The following is a 23,016-nucleotide window of genomic DNA, read 5'->3' as shown; positions in this document are numbered from 1 at the left end:
GCTCCTAGAAAAGAACATCGTCTTCCCTCCATGGATTCCCATTTAACCTACCTGGTGAGTGTAATTCGACTGCTGAAGAAAAAAATTACTCGCCATGTAAAGTGACTCTTATGATCAATTTCAATAATCAGCCTATCAATCTAGAACAACGACATGACGCCTAGTGGGTGGAAAAGATGGCTAGGGCACTACAGAATGATTCTTGACAGACGTTTCTTCTTTTTTCCTTGCAGCGATATTTTTTAAGGAAATGTCAATCTTCCACCTTCACAGGGCGAGACAGGCTCCCACGATTTGTTTCGTAAATGCTAGTATGATATAGCACTGCACTGGTAAAACAGGACCTGCCATAGTGCACAAAACAACCACGTTCTCTTGAATTATAGCATCTTATTGTCAAACGTAAAATGATTGTTTTTCTCCCGACATGTGAGCCAATGGTGTGAAAAATTGTATTCTCTAATCCACATGTCTGAAATGTCCGTAATGTACACTTGCATAACAGTTTATTTACAGACACTGATTTGAACACGAGAGATGCTCTCAGGCCGTGTAATTTGCCCATCAAGCTGACAGAATTGCCTTTGGAAATTAAATTCTCGCTTTTTCTTTACTTTGACGACGGTTTTGAAATAATGAGGACATTCTGCGTTGATCGCTAGTTTTCACATAAAAATAATGGAAGTTTTTTCCTGACTTTATGCAGGATGGACATGTCTCTGCTGATCACCTGTAATTAGCGGCGGTGCACTCCGTTGGATGTCCCAAATCAATGAGATGCGTATTTTATTCTGCAGTTGAACGTAAAAACTATCCCGATTTTGCTCATAAACTAAAATGAAATAGGAGTGAGCCTATTTTCGTGGAAAGAGGGCATTTATTATTCTAGCAAATGTGTTTTCCTCTGTTAATAGATGCTTGATCATAGGAGACGTGTTGATGTTAAATACAAAATACAGTCCTCAGAATCGCGTGGTTGCCGAGTTCCGTAGGAAGTTGGGTCTGTTCGTTTAGACAAGCAGCATGCTGTCAGAACAGCCCTCATTTATCACGGTTTTGTTCTGAGGGGGGGGGGGGGGTGCCTGTGTCTCGCTCTTTGTATGTGAAGCTTTTGTCGGCGTAGATAACGCTGACCGCACAGCCACGTTCTCGCTGCGAGTTTCCTTTCCAAAATGGCTTCGTAAGGGTTAAGGAAGTCGGAAGATCTTGGTAGCTAATACTCATGCTGTCAACATGGGATTGTGAGATCCTTCCCCAAATTAGTCAGTAGCCACTGAGTAGTCCATTGTGGTTGCAGGACTTGTTGATCCACAGCAGAACAGCCAGGATGTCTGCTGCTGCTAGACCCTGGGCAATGGTGTGGTGATGCCCAATGGGAACTTTCATATGAAAGACCAGAATGTGGGGAGCGTGTCCCAGACCATTGTAAATGAGCCAAAGTTATAAGTCCTTGCCATGATGAAGGACCAAGCCATGGTGTCAAGGTGCTAGCTCATGTTGTTGTTGAGTGCATCGTCGATGGGCCTGGCTGTGAAAAGTCAAATGTATGTCGTCACTGATGGGCCAGGTTGCAACACTTCTGACCATGGGTACAGATTCGTAGACATGCTGGCCAGCAATGTTTCCGGCCGCTGACATATCTTTGATGGATCAATTGTTTAGATGCAAGTGCACTTCAGTACACATCCACCCCTCTGCAATGAAAAAAATTAAACCATGAGTATTACACGCATAAAAACCAGGATACATGCATATGTCTCTAATAATAATTTTTAGTAATACTCATGTTGGTAGTCATGAGCATTGATGTTGCCAATAAGAGATTTCATTCACGCAAAATCCTCTGACCTTACTAGTGTATTGGTTTGTAGTAAAAAATTATCCAACTCTAACGTTACCCTCTTGCGTTATGGCGATATTTTTATCATGTTCACCTAGCAATAAACGACAGTACTTCACGTTAGTAATGCATGCTTGCAAATGGTAGGGGTAGAGAAAAAATTATTATTATTGAAGAATATAAACAGCTGGTACTTGTGTATTCGTGCCTAGATGACTGGAGTCGTCCCACATGAGCTAATATTGGATAATGGAAACGGCTGATTTCATGGGTTCTCTGTTGGGCTGGACTAGGTGTTGCCGCAGGCATAGACTGCAGCATAGAGTGAATTAAGTCAGTCTGAGCAGCTTCTATCCATTCACCTCCATCAGCACTGAGTGCAAGTACACATCACGTTAGCCAGGGATGCCACTGTGAGGGTAACAAACGTATTATTGTAGAAGAATATAAAAACCTAATACTCGTGTTCATTCCTCAGCAAGTGGAGTCATCCCCCATGATATCGCGCTGGAGAAGGCATCGGCTCAAATATAGCGAACTCTGGCTTTATTTATTAAACCCTATCATCCTCCTCTGAATCAATTTCAGTAACTAACTACAGTGTTGAGTTAATTGTTGTTGGACTTAGTGAGGATGAGGATCCATGCTCATATCAGCAACTTCGTTGACGAATTCTACAATAATGAGAAAAATACCATGACGTTAGGTAACTGCATTATTCACACACATCGAGAAAACAGCTTCTTTCTGTTCACAGTATTCGCCAGCTATCCGCTTGCATTCTCTGCAGCACGAAGAAGGTTCATCAAATCCTCCAGTGTACTATTATTCATCATTAGTGACGATATGCTCCCATCCACAACAGACAAAGAAGAAGAAAGAGAAATTAGTTATCATATTGCAGCTAAAATATGCTCGAAAACAACAACATTTACAGAAGTCATCATTGCATACCTGCAGAATCACTGGAGTCCAATCTGGGACGCTTATAATTAGCATCAGCATCACTGCCAACACGTCGCTTCCTGGTTTAAGCACGAACACAGAAAGATGAGAAGGTCAAGGAAGGGGAAAAAAACAGGGGAACAGGAGTTCCTCCTAGAAGCACTAGATAGTACTCTAGGGAGTCTACTCAGTAAGAAAATAGAAAGGAATGTTGGGATATCCGCTATTGAGAAGCACTAGGGAGTGCTCTAGACATTCTAATAAGACTGAAAAATACCATCGCTGCTATTGAGTATCTCTAGAGAGTTTCTCTACCAGTCTAGTTAATATATATACAGGAAAAGAACGATGGGTTGGCCAACATACTCAAAAGCCAGGAAGGTAAGTAACTCCTATCAGACTGGAATGAGCTTCCACACCAAACTGGCCTTTTTTTATAGGTGAGAGCCAAATTCCGTTTCTAATTTCAGCCAATATCAATCGAGTAAGCTAATCGCCTTGTAGACAGATTGGAGCCTGCATGCACTGAACCTGTCCGCTGCTGTGAGCGCTCGACGATCACGTGCGGGGAGGTTTGAATTCAGCGCATCCGGTGATCAAACGTAAGTATTTTTTTGACTATTTTTTTCCGACCCTTTGTGACTCCCAGTTAATGGCAACCCAACCACGCCGCTGCTCGCATATTTCAGTGCATATGTGCACTATATCATTTCAAGGCCACACAAGTCTGCAGCACATCTGGTGAAGAGTATTCTTCTGACACAATCCAACTAGCAACAGCGATTCCCGTTAACTGTAAACGATTGTCCCACGTGCTACAGAGAGAGAGATGGCGGATGCCACCAGTCACCGTGAACCGACTGTTACCCGCATAACTTTGCCTCTAGCGCACGAGCTGCGGGGCAATATCAGTTGTCGTTCGCCACCTGCGGAAAGCATTGGGGCTGCTGCCATAGTGACTCTGTGGTGGTGAGAAGCGAGATGGCTCTGTGCAGGTATTTGCCTTGGTGACTTGTGGTGTAGTTAAATGCGTCTCTATGTAAAAAGGATTGTGATACAAACATCACAGTGATGATATGTACTTATGTTCACTTATTAAATGATGGGCATTTGATGTGTACGGAGAGGCCCACATGGGTCCTTGGATATAGGCGGCTATGGACAGGTGGCAGTTCCAGAAATGTATTGAAGAGGTTTCCAACAGCGAACTGCGCAGACAGCATATAATGAATAGTTATCTGAAACCTGTAAGGGCGGATCTGAATAAATAAATATACAGTTCTAAAAAAGACAATATCATTTACTGGTAATTCAACGTGGAACAGTTGTACATTTTCTGGCGAACATATAGAGCGTGAAGAAAATTCGAGCTCTCGAACTTCACAGCGCGGTTCCTCACACACTAGCAATACAAAAATCTCTGTTACAAAATTTCGTCCTGTGAATATTTCCGACAGTAAATGGCCATTAAATATTGGCAATGTAGCAACATTTAAATCGTCAGTGTCGTCTGAGCCAGGAGGAATCTCCACAAATTTACCACCTGCTCCATGAACTGTATGGTACACCTCTGTGCTATATGGAACGGTATTGTAAGTTTCCAGAATCAACTCAGTACTCCATTCACCCTTGCTTAGATTTATTGGAGGAAGTAATTTATACTTGGTACAGACGAGTACTCTTTTAAAGTCAGAGTGTGTAGCATCACATCTGAACCTGAACTGTCATAGTTATGTGCATGGTACTTATTTTTACGCATTCATCACGAGGAACATTAGACAGAAACGACCGCGGAAGTATGAACCGAAGTCTCAGTAGAGTTAAAATTGTAGGACACATGGTAGTTAGTGAAGTAACGACGCATTTCTTACGGTGGGCATTAAATTCCTGTACAAGTCAACGTAGAACACGTTATTCCATTTTTTAACATACGCAACACTGTGCATTCCAGATCCTCGTGCAATGTCTAAATTTATGATCCCACATTCCTTCCATTGCCAAATCTTCTTCGGCACCATATTCTGCATAAACACTGCACCAATTCTTGGACATTTGAGTTGCTGGTCAGATATAAGCAGATCTGTTCTGGTAAGCAGTCTGTCCAGTAGTATAGTCAAGGATTTTTATAAAAATAAGCGATCAAAGTGCTATTGTAAGGTTTTAAATATAATCCATTACGAATAACGATAACCTCCATCATCCTGTTATGTCTTTTACATTCTAGTAGTTGTTCCTTTACTATAAATATTATGATGTGAATGTCCAGTGTCAGACTAATGCCCCTCCTCCTATTAAACTGCACTGTGAAAGTTGTAAAAAGTAAAATAATTAATTTGCATATTTTTAAAACTATAATATGTTTAATTGCAGCTTAGAAAGTATAATGGATTATGGTAATGTTTAGGAATCCAACACGCTACTCACTCAGCCACATTGGCTAGATCTTTTAGTTAACTCTTATTTCATGCTTTAATGCAACTGTCAAAGAAGGAGGACGTAACATAACTGTGTGTCTACCATTCGTTATGAACCTATGTATCCATGGGCGGCTGCTTATCGAGCCGAATAAACTGTAGACCGACATATCTCCACATAGGCATGCTCATATAGGACACTCATCGGTATTTGTTCTACAATAGTAGACGCCGTGTCAGAGATGGCGGCAATGGTTGCAGAGGCAGTAGGGGCAGCGGTGGCAGAGAGGGCGGCGGTGGCAGTAGGGGTGGTGGCGTTGCTGGCGGCAGCGTGTCAACACTGACTCTTGGTAAGGAGCAATATATTTTTTAAAATTATGGATAGTGATATAGGACATAAGAGGGGGTCTAAATAACAACAACAAGTCTCTTGTAAGAAATATACTGTATTGTATTGCTCTACACACAAATTTCATTATGTAGTGGCAGCACAGTACTTCACAAAAAGCTACATTCTATAAGCCTTGTTGCTTTGTCCCACAGGCACAGTGACAAACATAGTAATTCCTTCCATGGATTCAGCCTTTACTGGCTTGAATTTTTCTACGCTCGTAAACATTGGCACTAGGGCAATGCATCAGCAATACACTGCTCTAACTGGTTAAGTACTAACACTGTTTATGTGCAAATAGTAAACAAACTCATAGTATGCCCCTCTTGTGTATGGATGCCAGCAGCGAAGTCTGTCTGTCTCAATCGATAATGCACGATACACATCATTCAGTTTCAGTACACGGACAGGTTTTAGGCATATCCGCATGTCTCATGATGTTAATTCAACCATTTCCTCACTGTATAGATCAAGTATGGATATTTTATGTCCATACATATGAACGTCTATAAGAGTATTCGATAAGTCATACTCATCTGTCATCTTCCTCTCTATATACTCCACCATACTGCACAGATATTTCCACACACATCATGCCACTCAAACTTTGCCACCAACGCATTGTGTATTTTCAACTTCAGTCACCACACCAGATTCACTATCCAGCGGTAAGCCTACATTAATGTGTTTATCCACTTGTACCAAATTGTACATGTTGGCGAATAACAATACTCTTGCGGGACTTGCTTTGGCTAGGTGAGCTGTGGTGGTTCCAATGGCGGTGGATGCTTCTGCTGCAGCAGCTACGGCATTACAGAATAGTTGAAAGCAACCAGGCCCTATAAAATGGGAAGACCGCCTGTAGACTGCTGCCGCTGCTGCTGTAGCTGTACAGGCAAAAAACAGTACGTGAGTGTTCTTACCCAATAATTTTGTTACTACAGGAACAGGGGAGCGTTGCACTGCTGCTGGAATAAATTACAAATCGTAACAATAATCGAATATATATTAATAACAATATTAATAATTATAATATTATCACGACTAAATACTTACTTTCAAATCGAACACTATTCTTCTTCTTCTTCTTCTTATTATTATTATTATTATTATTATTCCTAGCAGCTCTGGATGATCCATACTGAAACATTATCCTTTAATTATGGTGGAGGCGGCTCGGATAACTGTATTCATCAAGGCAAAGTGTTGGGAGAACTCGATTCCTATTGGTCCAGTGGTTTCCAGCCCTCCTGCTGGTCGAGGGGTGATAGAAGCGGCGAGAGTGAGGGGAGGGCTAGGACTTCCCCTGGATGACATTGAACAATTGCCATTGATCCTGAGGGGGAGGGGAGTTAGGGATGAACTTGAATATAACTAGCCTAAGAGAGTAACCTGACACTGGAAGTCCTTATCAGTGATCCTGACATAATGTCGTTGTCTGGTCTCATACAAGTCATTGATAATTCCTAATTATTGACTATTACCATGCCATATTCGTCTTAAATTTTCAGTAAACAACCACTAGTTGTGGAGCTGTGCCTCTCGGATCACCACTCTGTGCCACCACTACAATTACATGAGCTTATCGGTACTTCATTCCCCGGAACGTGAAGGTAGGTGGTGCCTTGGACTCTCTTTACAGTATCCATATAATAACTTTTTCCAGAATTATTAATAAAAATATTCTCCTTCCACTTGTCGCTCTTCTCCCTACACTTAGCAACAGGTCATTAGCCCAGTTGTTATGTCTGAAATTAATATTGCAGTGAGGAATAAAAGAACAGGTAGCCGGGCCATTACTTCCATCATCACCTAGACAAAAACAAATTGAACTGAATTTGCTGACTCGTTGGAACAGGCTTACAAACTGGATTATTGTCAGTGATTGTTAAAAGATATCATAGACGCAAGGGACTGTCAGGTTTAGCTAGAACAGTCACATGTCTCCACTTATGTAGGCCCACATAATCACTGGGGCCACCGTTACCCATATACTAAATATCTTAGCACAATAAATTAGTTTAAATGGCAAATATTAATTATCTGACCATATCATGTCCTTTCGATCAGTTACGAAGTGAAAACATTCCTCATACATGTATTTGTTAATAGTTACTTATCATACTGCAGTGGATCCCAATGTTCAAGTATTATAGTACATTCCAACACATAAGCATTCTCACTCCTGCCTCTGAACAGTGCAAGAAATGAAAAAGTATCATATTGCCATAAATATATACAGATACTCCACTAACCCATCTCACTGTCTGCAACTGCTCCTCACCAAAATAAATAACCGCTTGTACAGTTACCATCTTACTCCTTAACATACAGAAATGTATAGTAAACTCTGTTCCCATCTTCGTAACTTCGTAAACGGTCTGAGAAAAAATGTAAAGTGCTCGTATTAGGAGGAGGAAACGAAATGAAACTCCACTCACTGAGAAGGTATATGACGTTATTTCTTGCGTTACAAACTCGAGTCATAGTTACGAAGAATTTGACAATATCAGCTCACTTATCAGTATAACGTTGTATCCTCCTTGGCCTGGATGCATGCACTCACTCAATTAGGAAGGGTGTCTTCAAGCCGTTTTACACTCTTCTGAGGCAAATTGACCCACAGCTGTTGTAACTGGTCCTTGATATACCGGATACTTGCATTGGGACCGAGTTGACGTCCTAGCTGGTACAGCCCAAGTTCTATCAGGAACAAATCTGGGAATGTTGCTGGCCACAGGAGTACCTCAGCATCAGTCAGACGATTCATAGAGGCTCATGCCATCTACCTATGAGCATGATCCTGTTGAAAAATGGCATCATGATACTGCCACATGACAGGCAACACATGAGGATGCAGAGTGTTCGTGATGTATCGTTGTGCTATCAGAATTCTCTCAGTCACTGAAATCATACGCGACATCTCCTCATTCCAAGGAGTAACACCGCTGTATATCCCCAAAATACAGACAAGTTTGCTATTTGGGCAGCAAAATAATTGAAAACAATCAGCTGTAGCTAAGCCATTTCTCCAAATAAGAAATATCGTGCTAGTTTGGAAGGAAGGAGAAAGGTATTCGCGGAAGTAACAGTTGTTACGTAGGGTACTGAGTCGTGCATGGATAGCTCAGAAGGTAGAACAGCTGCCAAAGTTTTGGCTTCGAATCCCGATCCGGAAACAGTTTCAATGAGATAGGAAGTTTCAAATCTTGGTACATTCCGCTACAGACTGACAATTCATTCAAAAAATTAAAATAATAAAGTGGCTGGCCGTAACAGAGAGTATTTGAAAAAGTTGTTCCTGAAAAAGAGAAATTTTTGAACATCAAATGTAAATTAAAGTGTTTTTTCTGAACGTGGCTTCAAAAGTGGAACGTGAATTATAACCACCACTGATGGGAAGAGAATAAAGCTCTTGAAATCCTGTTTAGCAGAAGGATGCTGATGATCTGATAGGCAGATCGAGTATCTAATAAAAAGACACTAAATACACTAAAGCGCCAAAGAAACTGGTACAGCCATGGTTATTCAAATACAGAGATATGTAAACAGGCAGAATACGGCGCTGCGAAGACAAGTGTGTGGTGCAGTTGTTAGATTGGTTAATGCTGCTACAATGAAGGGTTATAAAGTTTGAGTTTCAACGTGGTGTTATAGTCGCCGCACGAGCGATAGGACACAACATCTCCAAGGTAGGGATGAAGTGGGGATTTTCCCGTACGACCATTACACGAGTGTACCGTGAATATCAGGAATCCGGTAAAGCATCATATCTCCGACATCGATGAGGCCGGAAAAGGATTCTGCAAGAACGGGACCAACGACAATTGAAGAGAATCGTTCAAAGGGACAGAAGTGCAACCCTTCGCCAATATTGCTGCAGATTTCAATGCTGAGCCATCAATAACTGTCATCCGGCCGCAGTGACCGAGTGTTCTAGGCGCTTCAGTCCGGAACCACGCTACTGCTACGGGCGCAGGTTCGAATCCTGCCTCGGGCATGGATGTGTGTGATGTCCTTAGGTTAGTTAGGTTTAAGTAGTTCTAAGTCTAGGGGACTGATGATCTCAGATGTTAAGTCCCATAGTGCTCAGAGCCATTTGAACTTAACATCTGAGGTCGGCCGGCCGGCACATGTTAAGTCCCATAGTGCTTAGAGCCATTTGAACCATTTGAACAAGTGTCAGCGTGCGAACCATTCAACGAAACATCATCGATATGGACATTTGGAGTCAAACGCCCACCTGTCTACCCTGGATGACTGCACGACACAAAACTTTACGCCTCGCCTGGGTCCATCATCACCGATATTGGACTGTTGATGACTGGAAACATGTTGTCTCGTCGGACGAGTCTCGTTTCAAATGGTATTGAGCGGATGGGAGAGTACGGGTATGGAGACAACCTCATGAATCCGTGGACACTGCATGTCAGCAGGGAACTGTTCAAGCTGTAAGGCTTCTGTAATGGTGTGGGGCGTGTGCAGTTGGAGTGATATGGGATAACTGATACGATTCTGATAGGTGACACGTACGTAAAATCCTTTCTGATCACCTGCATCGATCCATGTCCACTGTGCATTCCGACGGACTTGGGTAATTCCAGCAGGACAATGCGGCACCCCACACGCCCAAAATTGCTACATATGGCATCAAGAGCACTCTTCTGAGTTTAAGCACTTCCGTTGGCCACCACACTCCCCAGACATGAACATTATTGAGCATATCTGGGATGCCTTGTAAAGTGCTGTTCAGAAGAGACCTCCATCCCCTCGTATTCTTACAGATTTATCGACAGCTCTACAAGATTCATGGTGTCAATTCGCTCCATAACTACTTCAGACATTAGTCGAGTCCATACCACGTCGTGTTGCGGCACTTCTCTGTGCTCGCGGGGGCCATACACGACATTAGGCAGGTGTACCAATTTCTTTGGCTCTTGGGGGACAAGAAATATCTGGGACAGCATAATCAGAGAACGGATTATTTGATAGGACACACCCCGAGGAATTGTTGATTTACCATTGTAGGAAAGTGTGAAGGTAGGTGGAACGGGAATGTGGGGGTGGCGGGTGGAAATTGTGAAGGGAGACCAAAGCTCTCGATCGCAGTAAGCTGGTTCAAAAGGATGTAGATTGCAGTAGTTTTGCAGGTACGGTATGACTTGCACAACCGGTTTTCACACTGACGGCTAGGACAATAACACAGCGAGAAAAGTGGTCTATGATACCCGGAAACGTCACGATTGGCTTACAAAAGCATCAAGAACAGTTATCAAGCACACTTATTTGCCGCTCGGATTGAAAATTCCACGTCTGTTGCAGTTAATACCGGCAATGTATCAAATGTCGCCGGTGGAAACGGCTGCGCTGTCTGGCAGATTGCACTTGAGGCTGCGGCGGCCGCCGGCCTTGGCAGAGGAGCGACATCAGTCAGCGGTGACAGGTCCGGGCGCCGCAGACAGCGCGGCCTGCAGCGCCGCCATACGTCACGCCAGCGGCAAGAACCGGCGCGCCTGACACCGCCGAGCGCATCCGGTTCTGCGCTCAACGCAACAGCATATGCCGGGAGCGTACAGCATCCGATTCGATTACTACTTACAACGGGATCATGCGGATTCGCCTCCTAGATTTTCTTCATACTTACGGGATCTGAAGTTTCATGTCCGAACATCAGTTTCCTTAAGCAGTACGAAGCTCTTCTCAAGAACATCCGAAAAATAGATTCTGAATATTTCGATGCGCTGTTAAAACATTTCAAGTATTTATAGATGTACCTACAGCTCAGCACAGTGGACGAGGCTCTTTCCGTTGGTCGTTTGCACCAGCTCCCACCCACTGTGCGTCTTCTAATTCTTCTAACAGGGAAATTACTGGTTCAGTTATCCCTTTATTTTTATTTAAATTACAAATATAAAATTGAAACGTTAGTTAACAAATGTTAAATCACTACTTTAGTAAACATACTGAAGTCACAAAAGTCATGGGATGCCTCCCAACATCGTGTCGGACCTCCTTCTGCCCGGCGTAGTGCAGCTACTCGACGTGGCCTGGACTCAACAATTCGCTGGAAATAACCTGCAGAAATATTGAGCCATGCTGCCTCTGTAGCCACCCGTATTTGCGAAAGTATTGCCTGTGCAGGATTTTGCACTAACTGACTTCTCGATTATGTCCCATAAATGTTGGATGGGATTCACGTCATGTGATCTGGGAGGCTAAACCATTCGCTCGAATTGCATAGAATGTTCTCCAAAGCAGCCGCGAGCAGCGGAAGCCCGCAGACAGCATTGTCATCCATAAAAATTCCATCGTTGTTAGGCTACAAATGGTCTCCAGCTAGCCAAATACAACCAATTTCAATCAAGGATCAGTTCAGTTGGACCAAAGGACCCAGTATACTCCATGTAAACGCGGGCCACACCATTATCGAACCATCACCAGCTTCCGTAGTGCCATGTTCCACTGTTTTAATACACTCCTGGAAATTGAAATAAGAACACCGTGAATTCATTGTCCCAGGAAGGGAAACTTTATTGACACATTCCTGGGGTCAGATACATCACATGATCACACTGACAGAACCACAGGCACATAGACACAGGCAACAGAGCATGCACAATGTCGGCACTAGTACAGTGTATATCCACCTTTCGCAGCAATGCAGGCTGCTATTCTCCCATGGAGACGATCGTAGAGATGCTGGATGTAGTCCTGTGGAACGGCTTGCCATGCCATTTCCACCTTGCGCCTCAGTTGGACCAGCGTTCGTGCTGGACGTGCAGACCGCGTGAGACGACGCTTCATCCAGTCCCAAACATGCTCAATGGGGGACAGATCCGGAGATCTTGCTGGCCAGGGTAGTTCACTTACACCTTCTAGAGCACGTTGGGTGGCACGGGATACATGCGGACGTGCATTGTCCTGTTGGAACAGCAAGTTCCCTTGCCGGTCTAGGAATGGTAGAACGATGGGTTCGATGACGGTTTGGATGTACCGTGCACTATTCAGTGTCCCCTCGACGATCACCAGTGGTGTACGGCCAGTGTAGGAGATCGCTCCCCACACCATGATGCCGGGTGTTGGCCCTGTGTGCCTCGGTCGTATGCAGTCCTGATTGTGGCGCTCACCTGCACGGCGCCAAACACGCATACGACCATCATTGGCACCAAGGCAGAAGCGACTCTCATCACTGAAGACGACGCGTCTCCATTCGTCCCTCCATTCACGCCTGTCGCGACACCACTGGAGGCGGGCTGCACGATGTTGAGGCGTGAGCGGAAGACGGCCTAACGGTGTGCGGGACCGTAGCCCAGCTTCATGGAGACGGTTGCGAATGGTCCTCGCCGATACCCCAGGAGCAACAGTGTCCCTAATTTGCTGGGAAGTGGCGGTGTGGTCCCCTACGGCACTGCGTAGGATCCCACGGTCTTGGCGTGCATCCGTGCGTCGCTGCGGTCCGGTCCCAGGTCGACGGGCACGTGCACCTTCCGCCGACCACTGGCGACAACATCGATGTACTGTGGAGACCTCACGCCCCACGTGTTGAGCAATTCGGCGGTACGTCCACCCGGCCTCCCGCATGCCCACTATACGCCCTCGCTCAAAGTCCGTCAACTGCACATACGGTTCACGTCCACGCTGTCGCGGCATGCTACCAGTGTTAAAGACTGCGATGGAGCTCCGTATGCCACGGCAAACTGGCTGACACTGACGGCGGCGGTGCACAAATGCTGCGCAGCTAGCGCCATTCGACGGCCAACACCGCGGTTCCTGGTGTGTCCGCTGTGCCGGGCGTGTGATCATTGCTTGTACAGCGCTCTCGCAGTGTCCGGAGCAAGTATGGTGGGTCTGACACACCGGTGTCAATGTGTTCTTTTTTCCATTTCCAGGAGTGTAGATACGTTCGTCGTACGTCCAACATTGATTTCTGCGGTTATTTCAGGCGCTGTTGTTCGTCTGTTAGCACTGAAATCTCTACGCAGACGCCACTGCTCCCGGTTCTTGAGTGAAGGCCGTCGGCCACAGCGTTGTCTGTGGCGAGAGGTAGTGCCTGACATTTGGTATTCTAAGCACACTCCTGACACTGCTGATCGCGAGATATTGAATTCGCTGACGATTTCCGAAATGGAACGTGTCATGCGTCTAGCTCCAACAACCATTCCACTTTCAAAGTCCGTCAACTCCTGATCTGCTGCCATGACCACGTCGGAAACGTTTTCACATGAGCAACCTTAGTACGAACGAGAGGTCCACCAATGTACTGCTCTTTTACTCCTTGTGTACGTGATACTACCGCCGCCATCTGTACACATTGCTGTCCTATCACTTCTTCCATCTCCGTGTAAATCTAAATCACCATCATCATTTATCAGTTCCAGTTTCCCGGGTACTGGTAATGAACCACTTCCACTTCGTCCTGCCCAAATACACTTGTTCACGGAGATCATCATCCACTGTCCATCCTCTGGTCACTAGATCAGCCTTAATCAAGTCCATCCATCGGATTCGAGGTCTTCCTTGAGGTCTTTTCCCATCCACCTGTCTCTCCAAATTTATTTTGGCTGTTCTAGTTGGCTCCATCCTCATCACATGCCCATATCATCGAAGTCTAGATGTGCCAATTCGATCTAATAGGGTTGTCTTTATTCCGGCTTCTTTTCTCACCTCCTCATTCCTTAACCTGTACACCTTGATCTTCGGGATGGTGGATCTAAGAAATTTCATCTCTGATGTTTGCAGCCTTTTTGTAAGGGTAATGTTTCAATACCACAGGTCAATATTAGTATGAAATAGCTATTAAACATCATCAGTTTCGCCGGTTTTGGAATTAATTCACCCCATAAAAGTGATCTTACTTGTTTGTAGAATTCAGAACCTTTTTGTACTCTGACGGTGATTTCATTTCTGACCAAATTATCACTGGGGATTACACTTCCAAGGTAAGGAAAATTGTCCACACACTCTAGTTGGTGGTCTCCTAGTTTTACACTTGCTGGTTGTCCATCTCCGCTGACTGCCATTACCACTGCCTTGGTCTTGCTAATGTTAAGGTTATATTTCTGGAACTGAGGTTTCCATTCATCGAGTCTGATCTGTACTTCCTCTTCAGTTTCACCCCATATCATGATGTCATCAGCAAAGGCAAATGCTTTCACTTCACCTGACGTCTCCTTGACATACTCCATTATAGTATCCATAACAGTGATGAATAGTAGTGGGGACAGTGCACTTCCTTGCTGAACTCCACTCTTGGTCTCAAACCATGATGATCGTCCTTCCCCAATTTGTACACAGGTAGTACAGTCTTTGCACAACATCTGAATTTTTTTTATTAGTCCTTCAGGTACATTCTTCTTCTCCGGCCTTTCCAGATCTTATCTCTTATAACACTAGCATTGGCTTTTTCTCTATCCAGGAATACGATGACCAGGTTCTTGTCTTTCTCCCAATACTTATCCATCAACATGTGGATGCTAAAAATTAGATCTATTGTTGATCAGTTACTTCTCCAGCTGTAGTTCTATGATAGTTCTCAGTCTCTTTTTTATGACCTTGACAAGTATTTTCAGCCCATGAGGCAATAGGTTTATTCCTCTATAGTCGGTGGGTTTCCGCCTGCTACCCTTCTTAAACAGGGGAATTATTACACCCTTGCTCCAATCCGCAGGTATTTTGTTATCTGCCCATATGGCATTGAGTACTCAGTGTATGCCATGGATACTTGCTGCCTTTATCATGTCTGCGCTCACTTCATCTGCACCTGAAGATTTTCCTTTAGGCGTAGATTTTAGGGCTGCCTCTGTTTCTGTCCAGTTGATGGGAGTTTCCTCATTGTAAGTGTGGATTTTCAGTTCTGTTTTTGGTTCTTCAACTGATCTATTTAACAGGTTGTCAAAATAGTTTTTCAGGACTTATCTCACGTCACTTTCTGTCCTAACCAGATTTCCATTTTCATCTTCAAGTGCTTTTATGGTATTCATTGGTTTCCTTTCACCTCTGATAACCCTATACAACAGTTTCTTATTGCATCTACTGTCCTCCAATTTCTGAGTGAATATCTCCCATGCCTTGGTCTTTTCTTCTGCAACTGTTCTTTTAACTTACAGTTTCCTGATTCGGTACATTTATTAGAGGTTTCTGATCTTTGCCTCATCTCTAATAAGTTGTCGTCATACTTGTCTTTCCACAAACTTCGGTGGCTTCCTTTACCAATGTGTACCTCAGTCTGGTCCATTCTGCCTCTCCATTTTTCCTTTTATCTCTTGGTAACAGAGATTTTATCCGGTTCTGATATTCAGCTCTCTTCTCTGTTTTCTGGAGTTCCCATACTTTAATTTTTGGCATTTTTTTTCTGTACTTTTGGCACATGGAAGTTTCTCAGGTCCGCTACTAATAGATGGTGATCACTGTCAAGGCTCTCGCTAGGGATTACTCTGACATCAGTTACCATTCTACTCCTCTCTTCATGTGTGATGACATAATCAATTACAGTCTTTTGTATTTGATCCCAACTGTATTATATCTTATTGCTCTGTCTCTCCTCAAACCAACTGTTATTCACCACCAACCCAATCCTCATACAGAAGTCAGGTAGATGTTCACCTTCTATATTTCTTCTAACATATCCCTAAATGTACAGTCATCTTTACTATTCTCTCACTAATGTACTGAATGTCAGTGACTCCTTCTAGATCTTTATTCATAATGAAACCGACACCATTCTTCATCTCTCTGTTATTTCCATGTCAATACAGTGTGTACTGTTTCCTTAATTTCTTCATGTCTTTCCCTTTCCATTTTGTTTCACTCATTCCCATTATCATTAATTTTCTCCTTTCCACTAGGTCCACTAGTTCCTCACATTTTCCTGTGAGGCTGAGTCAGTTGATGGTCACAATCCGTGTAAGACTTCTGTCTATCATCAGGCCGTAAAACATCATCCCTGACATGAGTCTGCTCATGGTGGTATCTTAATCGAGCCGATCGCGTTCCGAGGCTCTTATATTTCTTGAAAGCAACTACAATTAAGCTCTTTTACTGGCTCGCTAAGCCTAACGTAATTGAGGATTTTTTTTCAGCCTTTGATAGGCCAATATCATACGACAAGGCAGCAGCTGCTGGTTTTGGTCCACCCTGGGTATTTTATTTACGAGATCTGATGAGCATTAACCTATCCGCCCCCTGGGTTCAAATGGTTCAAATGGCTCTGAACACTATGGGACTTAACATCTATGGCCGTCAGTCCCCTAGAACTTAGAACTACTTAAAGCTAACTAACCTAAGGACCTCACACAACACCCAGTCATCACGAGGCAGAGAAAATTCCTGACCCCGCCGGGAACCGAACGCGGGAACCCGGGCGCGGGAAGCGAGAACGCTACCGCACAAACACGAGCTGCGGACCGCCACCTGGGAAGGCGCCCTTTGGGAGACCAGTAAACTAAATAATAGCGGATCAAATACTCCATCACAGCACAGTAACATAGGTTAAATATGCACCATTAGAGTCATGTTAAATAGTTTCAAAACATAAGAGCAAATAGGGGTAATGGTAATGTGTGTGAAATCTTATGGGTCTTAATTGCTAAGGTTATCAGTCCCTAAGCTTACACACTACTTAACCTAAATTATCCTAAGGACAAACACACACACCCATGCCCGAGGGAGGACTCGAACCTCCGCCGGGACCAGCCGCCCAGTCCACGACTGCAGCGGCTGAGACCGCTCGGCTAATCCCGCGCGGCAGCAAATATGGGGCTTTTCACCAATACAGAAGACAAAAGTCATTTGATTAAACGCAAGTAATATGTTAGTTGACTTAATTTGTCTCACTTCTCAAACTTTATCTCATTAATAGTCCGCCCCCAACAGCTGAGTGGTCAGCGCGACGGAATGTCAATCCTAAGGGTCCGGGTTTGATTCCCGGCTGGGTCGGAGATTTTCTCCGCCCAGGGACTGGGTGTTGTGTTGTCCAAATCATCATCATCTCATACCCATCGACGCGCAAGTCGCCGAAGAGGCGTCAAATCGAAAGACTTGCACTTGGCGAACGGTCTACCCGTCGGGAGGCCCTAGTCACACGACATTTTAATCTCGTTAATATCCCTTTCCCTGTGTTATTCTGTCACTGTTAGACGAAAAACTGAAGCAGATGTAACACCCAGTAAATCCAACCGTCGTTGGAAATGAAGTTTTAATTCCGAAACATGTTGGACAGCAGTTAGAAAATAAAACTAGTGACTGAACACGGAATATTATTAATTAATAAGCCCCAACATAGAAGTTATAGTCACAGACAGTCCACGACTTAATGTCTACTGCTCATGTAATTCCAAGGGGTCCAGTCCTTTAGTTCCTTCGAAGTGTTCTGCAGAGTTTTCCTTTGGCTGAATGGCTAATGCCAGAAATGGAAACATCCTCCCAGATATTCCGAATCAGGAACACCTCTGCCCCACTATCATCTGACCTTATATTTGGATGGGTGAAAATCGTGATATTCTATAATGGATGAGATGTCAAACACCCCCCTCACCATTCTAGATTAAAAAATTATTAACGAGGTCGCGCAGCTATACTGCAAGTCATCGACTGTACTCTATTACATACATAAACAGATACTAAAACACACCTAAACCTCCAGATTTTTGCCTGTCATGCAATATCGCAGAGATAAACTGAAATTTATCACCAGTAATTACGTGTGACCTACGTTCTCGAATGGTTTCCTTTGTCTGTAAGGCAAATACCGCAGATGGAAATGGCCACCCATACATACCCCAAACTGGATATTTTTATTAAGAGAGAATAACAAAAATTCTTGCTTCTTTATACAAACGTATCCTAAACCAAGGGTACCTGTGGTCTAGGTAGCCAAGAGAGAAGAAGGTTTCCTGTTTGAACCAATGAACATTTCTGAATAATTTAACGCAACACATCAGTTTCGAGAAGACGTGACTCAACACATTACCAACGGGGCGCAGAAGGCCCCTGATCAATTACTCAACAAGAAGAAAGAAAAAGAACAAGAAAGGAAACGAGAAAAAAAATTAAAAACAATAAAAATAAAAATAAAATTCAGAAAAATGAAGATATTGTTTTGTTTGTAAGGATAGCCCTAACCTTGATTTCCCATATTTCCCATGGTATATAGGTAGCTCTCTGGAGTAGGTTTAGTCAGGAGCCAACGCCTGAAGTGGACCAGATTTTATTTTATTTTATTTTTTTATTCTTTTTTATTTTATTTTATTTTTTTTTTGTTATAGGATGAAAAGGGGCAGTGGCACTTTAGATTTTTTTTGTGTTCCAAAAAAAGGGGGTAGGGTAATGGAGGAAAGGGGGTAGCGTCTTTCATTTTTTTAAAAAAACTAAAAAAGAAACAATAAAAATAACAAAAGAAGGGGGTAGCGTCTTTGATTCATAATCAAAACGTCTTCGGTCCCGGGTTCGATCCCCGCCACTGTCTAAATTTTGATAAATAATCAACATTGGCGGCCGAAGACTTCCGGCATAAGAAGTCAGCCTCATTCTGCCAACGGCCTTGTCAAAGAGGGCGGAGGAGCGGATAGAGGTTCAGGGCACTCTCTTGTCCTAGGGGTGGGAAATTGACCCTAAAGGCGGAAGAATCAGCAATGATCAACGACATGAGGATGCAGACAGCAATGGAAACCACTGCATTAAAGACACGTAACGTGTATCCACAGGACATGTGGCCTATATTTGAAGAAGTGTCATGATGATCTCTCCATTGGCAAAAGATTCCGGAATAGTCCCCCATACGGATCTCCGGGAGGGGACTGCCAAGGGGGAGGTTACCATGAGAAAAAGACTGAATAATCAACGAAAGGATAACGTTCTAAGAGTCGGGGCGTGGAATGTCAGGAGCTTGAACGTGGTAGGGAAATTAGAAAATCTGAAATGGGAAATGCAAAGGCTCAGTCTAGATATAGTAGGGGTCAGTGAAGTGAAGAGGAAGGAATACAAGGATTTCTGGTCAGATGAGTATCGGATAATATCAACAGCAGCAGAAAATGGTATAACAGGTGTAGGATTCGTTATGAATAGGAAGGTAGGGCAGAGGGTGTGTTACTGTGAACAGTTCAGTGACCGGGTTGTTCTAATCAGAATCGACAGCAGACCAACACCGACAACGATAGTTCAGGTATACATGCCGACGTCGCAAGCTGAAGATGAACAGATAGAGAAAGCGTATGAGGATATTGAAAGGGTAATGCAGTATGCAAAGGGGGACGAAAATCTAATAGTCATGGGCGACTGGAATGCAGTTGTAGGGGAAGGAGTAGAAGAAAAGGTTACAGGAGAATATGGGCTTGGGACAAGTAATGAAAGAGGAGAAAGACTAATTGAGTTCTGTAACAAGTTTCAGCTACTAATAGCGAATACCCTGTTCAAGAATCACAAGAGGAGGAGGTATACTTGGAAAAGGCCGGGAGATACGGGAAGATTTCAATTAGATTACATCATGGTCAGACAGAGATTCCGAAATCAGATACTGGATTGTAAGGCGTACCCAGGAGCAGATATAGACTCAGATCACAATATAGTAGTGATGAAGAGTAGGCTAAAGTTCAAGACATTAGACAGGAAGAATCAATACGCAAAGAAGTGGGATACTGAAGTACTAAGGAATGACGAGATACGTTTGAAGTTCTCTAACGCTATAGATACAGCAGTAAGGATTAGCGCAGTAGGCAGTACAGTTGAAGAGGAATGGACATCTCTAAAAAGGGCCATCACAGAAGTTGGGAAGGAAAACACAGGTACAAAGAAGGTAGCTGCGAAGAAACCATGGGTAACAGAAGAAGTACTTCAGTTGATTGATGAAAGGAGGAAGTACAAACATGTTCCAGGAAAATCAGGAATACAGAAATACAAGTCGCTGAGGAATGAAATAAATAGGAAGCACAGGGAAGCTAAGACGAAATGGCTGCAGGAAAAATGTGAAGACATCGAAAAAGATATGATTGTCGGAAGGACAGACTCAGCATACAGGAAAGTCAAAAGGACCTTTGGTGACATTAAAATCAACAGTGGTAACATTAAGAGTGCAACGGGAATTCCACTGTTAAATGCAGAGGAGAGAGCAGATAGGTGGAAAGAATACATTGAAAGCCTCTATGAGGGTGAAGATTTGTCTGATGTGATAGAAGAAGAAACAGGAGTCGATTTAGAAGAGATAGGAGATCCAGTATTAGAATCGGAATTTAAAAGAGCTTTGGAGGACTTACGGTCAAATAAGACAGAAGGGATAGATAACATTCCATCAGAATTTCTAAAATCATTGGGGGAAGTGGCAACAAAAAGACTATTCACGTTGCTGTGTAGAATATATGAGTCTGGCGATATACCATCTGACTTTCGGAAAAGCATCATCAACACAATTCCGAAGACAGCAAGACCTGACAAGTGCGAGAATTATCGCACAATCAGCTTAACAGCTCATGCATCGAAGCTGCTTACAAGAATAATATATAGAAGAATGGAAAAGAAAATTGAGAATGCGCTAGGCGACGATCAGTTTTGCTTTAGGAAAAGTAAAGGGACGAGAGAGGCAATTCTGACGTTACGGCTAATAATGGAAGCAAGGCTAAAGAAAAATCAAGACACTTTCATAGGATTTGTCGACCTGGAAAAAGCGTTCGGCAATATAAAATGGTGCAAGCTGTTCGAGATTCTAAAAAAGGAGGGGTAAGCTATAGGGAGAGACGGGTCATATACAATATGTACAACAACCAAGAGGGAATAATAAGAGTGGACGATCAAGAACGAAGTGCTCGTATTAAGAAGGGTGTAAGACAAGGCTGTAGCCTTTCGCCCCTACTCTTCAATCTGTACATCGAGGAAGCAATGATGGAAATAAAAGAAAGGTTCAGGAGTGGAATTAAAATACAAGGTGAAAGGATATCAATGATACGATTCGCTGATGACATTGCTATCCTGAGTGAAAGTGAAGAAGAATTAAATGATCTGCTGAACGGAATGAACAGTCTAATGAATACACAGTATGGTTTGATAGTAAATCGGAGGAAGACGAAGGTAATGAGAAGTAGTAGAAATGAGAACAGCGAGAAACTTAACACCAGGACTGATGGTCACGAAGTCAATGAAGTTAAGGAATTCTGCTACCTAGGCAGTAAAATAACCAATGACGGACGGAGCAAGGGGGACATCAAAAGCAGACTCGCTATGGCAAAAAAGGCATTTCTGGCCAAGAGAAGTCTACTAATATCAAATGTTGTTGTTGTTGTTGTGGTCTTCAGTCCTGAGACTGGTTTGATGCAGCTCTCCATGCTACTCTACCCTGTGCAAGCTTCTTCATCTCCCAGTACCTACTGCATCCTACATCCTTCTGAATCTGCTTAGTGTATTCATCTCTTGGTCTCCCTCTACGATTTTTACCCTCCACGCTGCCCTCCAATACTAAATTGGTGATCCCTTGATGCCTCAGAACATGCCCTACCAACCGATCCCTTCTTCTGGTCAAGTTGTGCCACAAACTTCTCTTCTCCCCAGTCCTATTCAATACTTCCTCATTAGTTATGTGATCTACCCATCTAATCTTCAGCATTCTTCTGTAGCACCACATTTCGAAAGCTTCTATTCTCTTTTTGTGTAAACTATTTATCGTCCATGTTTCGCTTCCATACATGGCTACACTCCATACGAATACTTTCAGAAATGACTTCCTGACACTTAAATCAATACTGGATGTTAACAAATTTCTCTTCTTCAGAAACGCTTTCCTTGCCATTGCCAGCCTACATTTTATATCCTCTCTACTTCGACCATCACCAGTTATTTTGCTCCCCAAATAGCAAAACTCCTTTACTACTTTAAGTGCCTCATTTCCTAATCTAATTCCCTCAGCATCACCCGACTTAATTAGACTACATTCCATTATCCTTGTTTTGCTTTTCTTGATGTTCATCTTATATCCTCCTTTCAAGACACTGTCTATTCCATTCAACTGATCTTCCAAGTCCTTTGCTGTCTCTGACAGAATTACAATGTCATCGGCGAACCTCAAAGTTTTTATTTCTTCTCCATGAATTTTAATACCTACTCCGAATTTTTCTTTTGTTTCCTTTACTGCTTGCTCAATATACAGATTGAACAACATCGGGAAGAGGCTACAACCCTGTTTTATTCCCTTCCCAACCACTGCTTCCCTTTCATGCCCCTCGACTCTTATAACTGCCATATGGTTTCTGTACAAATTGTAAATAGCCTTTCGCTCCCTGTATTTTACCCCTTCCACCTTTAGAATTTGAAAGAGAGTATTCCAGTCAACATTGTCAAAAGCTTTCTCTAAGTCTACAAATGCTAGAAACGTAGGTTTGCCTTTCCTTAATCTTTCTTTTAAGATAAGTCGTAAGGTCAGTATTGCCTCACGTGTTCCAGTGTTTCTA

This window comes from Schistocerca piceifrons, chromosome 3, assembly GCF_021461385.2.
Source record: "Schistocerca piceifrons isolate TAMUIC-IGC-003096 chromosome 3, iqSchPice1.1, whole genome shotgun sequence".
NCBI lineage: Eukaryota > Metazoa > Arthropoda > Insecta > Orthoptera > Acrididae > Schistocerca > Schistocerca piceifrons.
Note: the sequence above shows the minus strand (reverse complement) of the source record.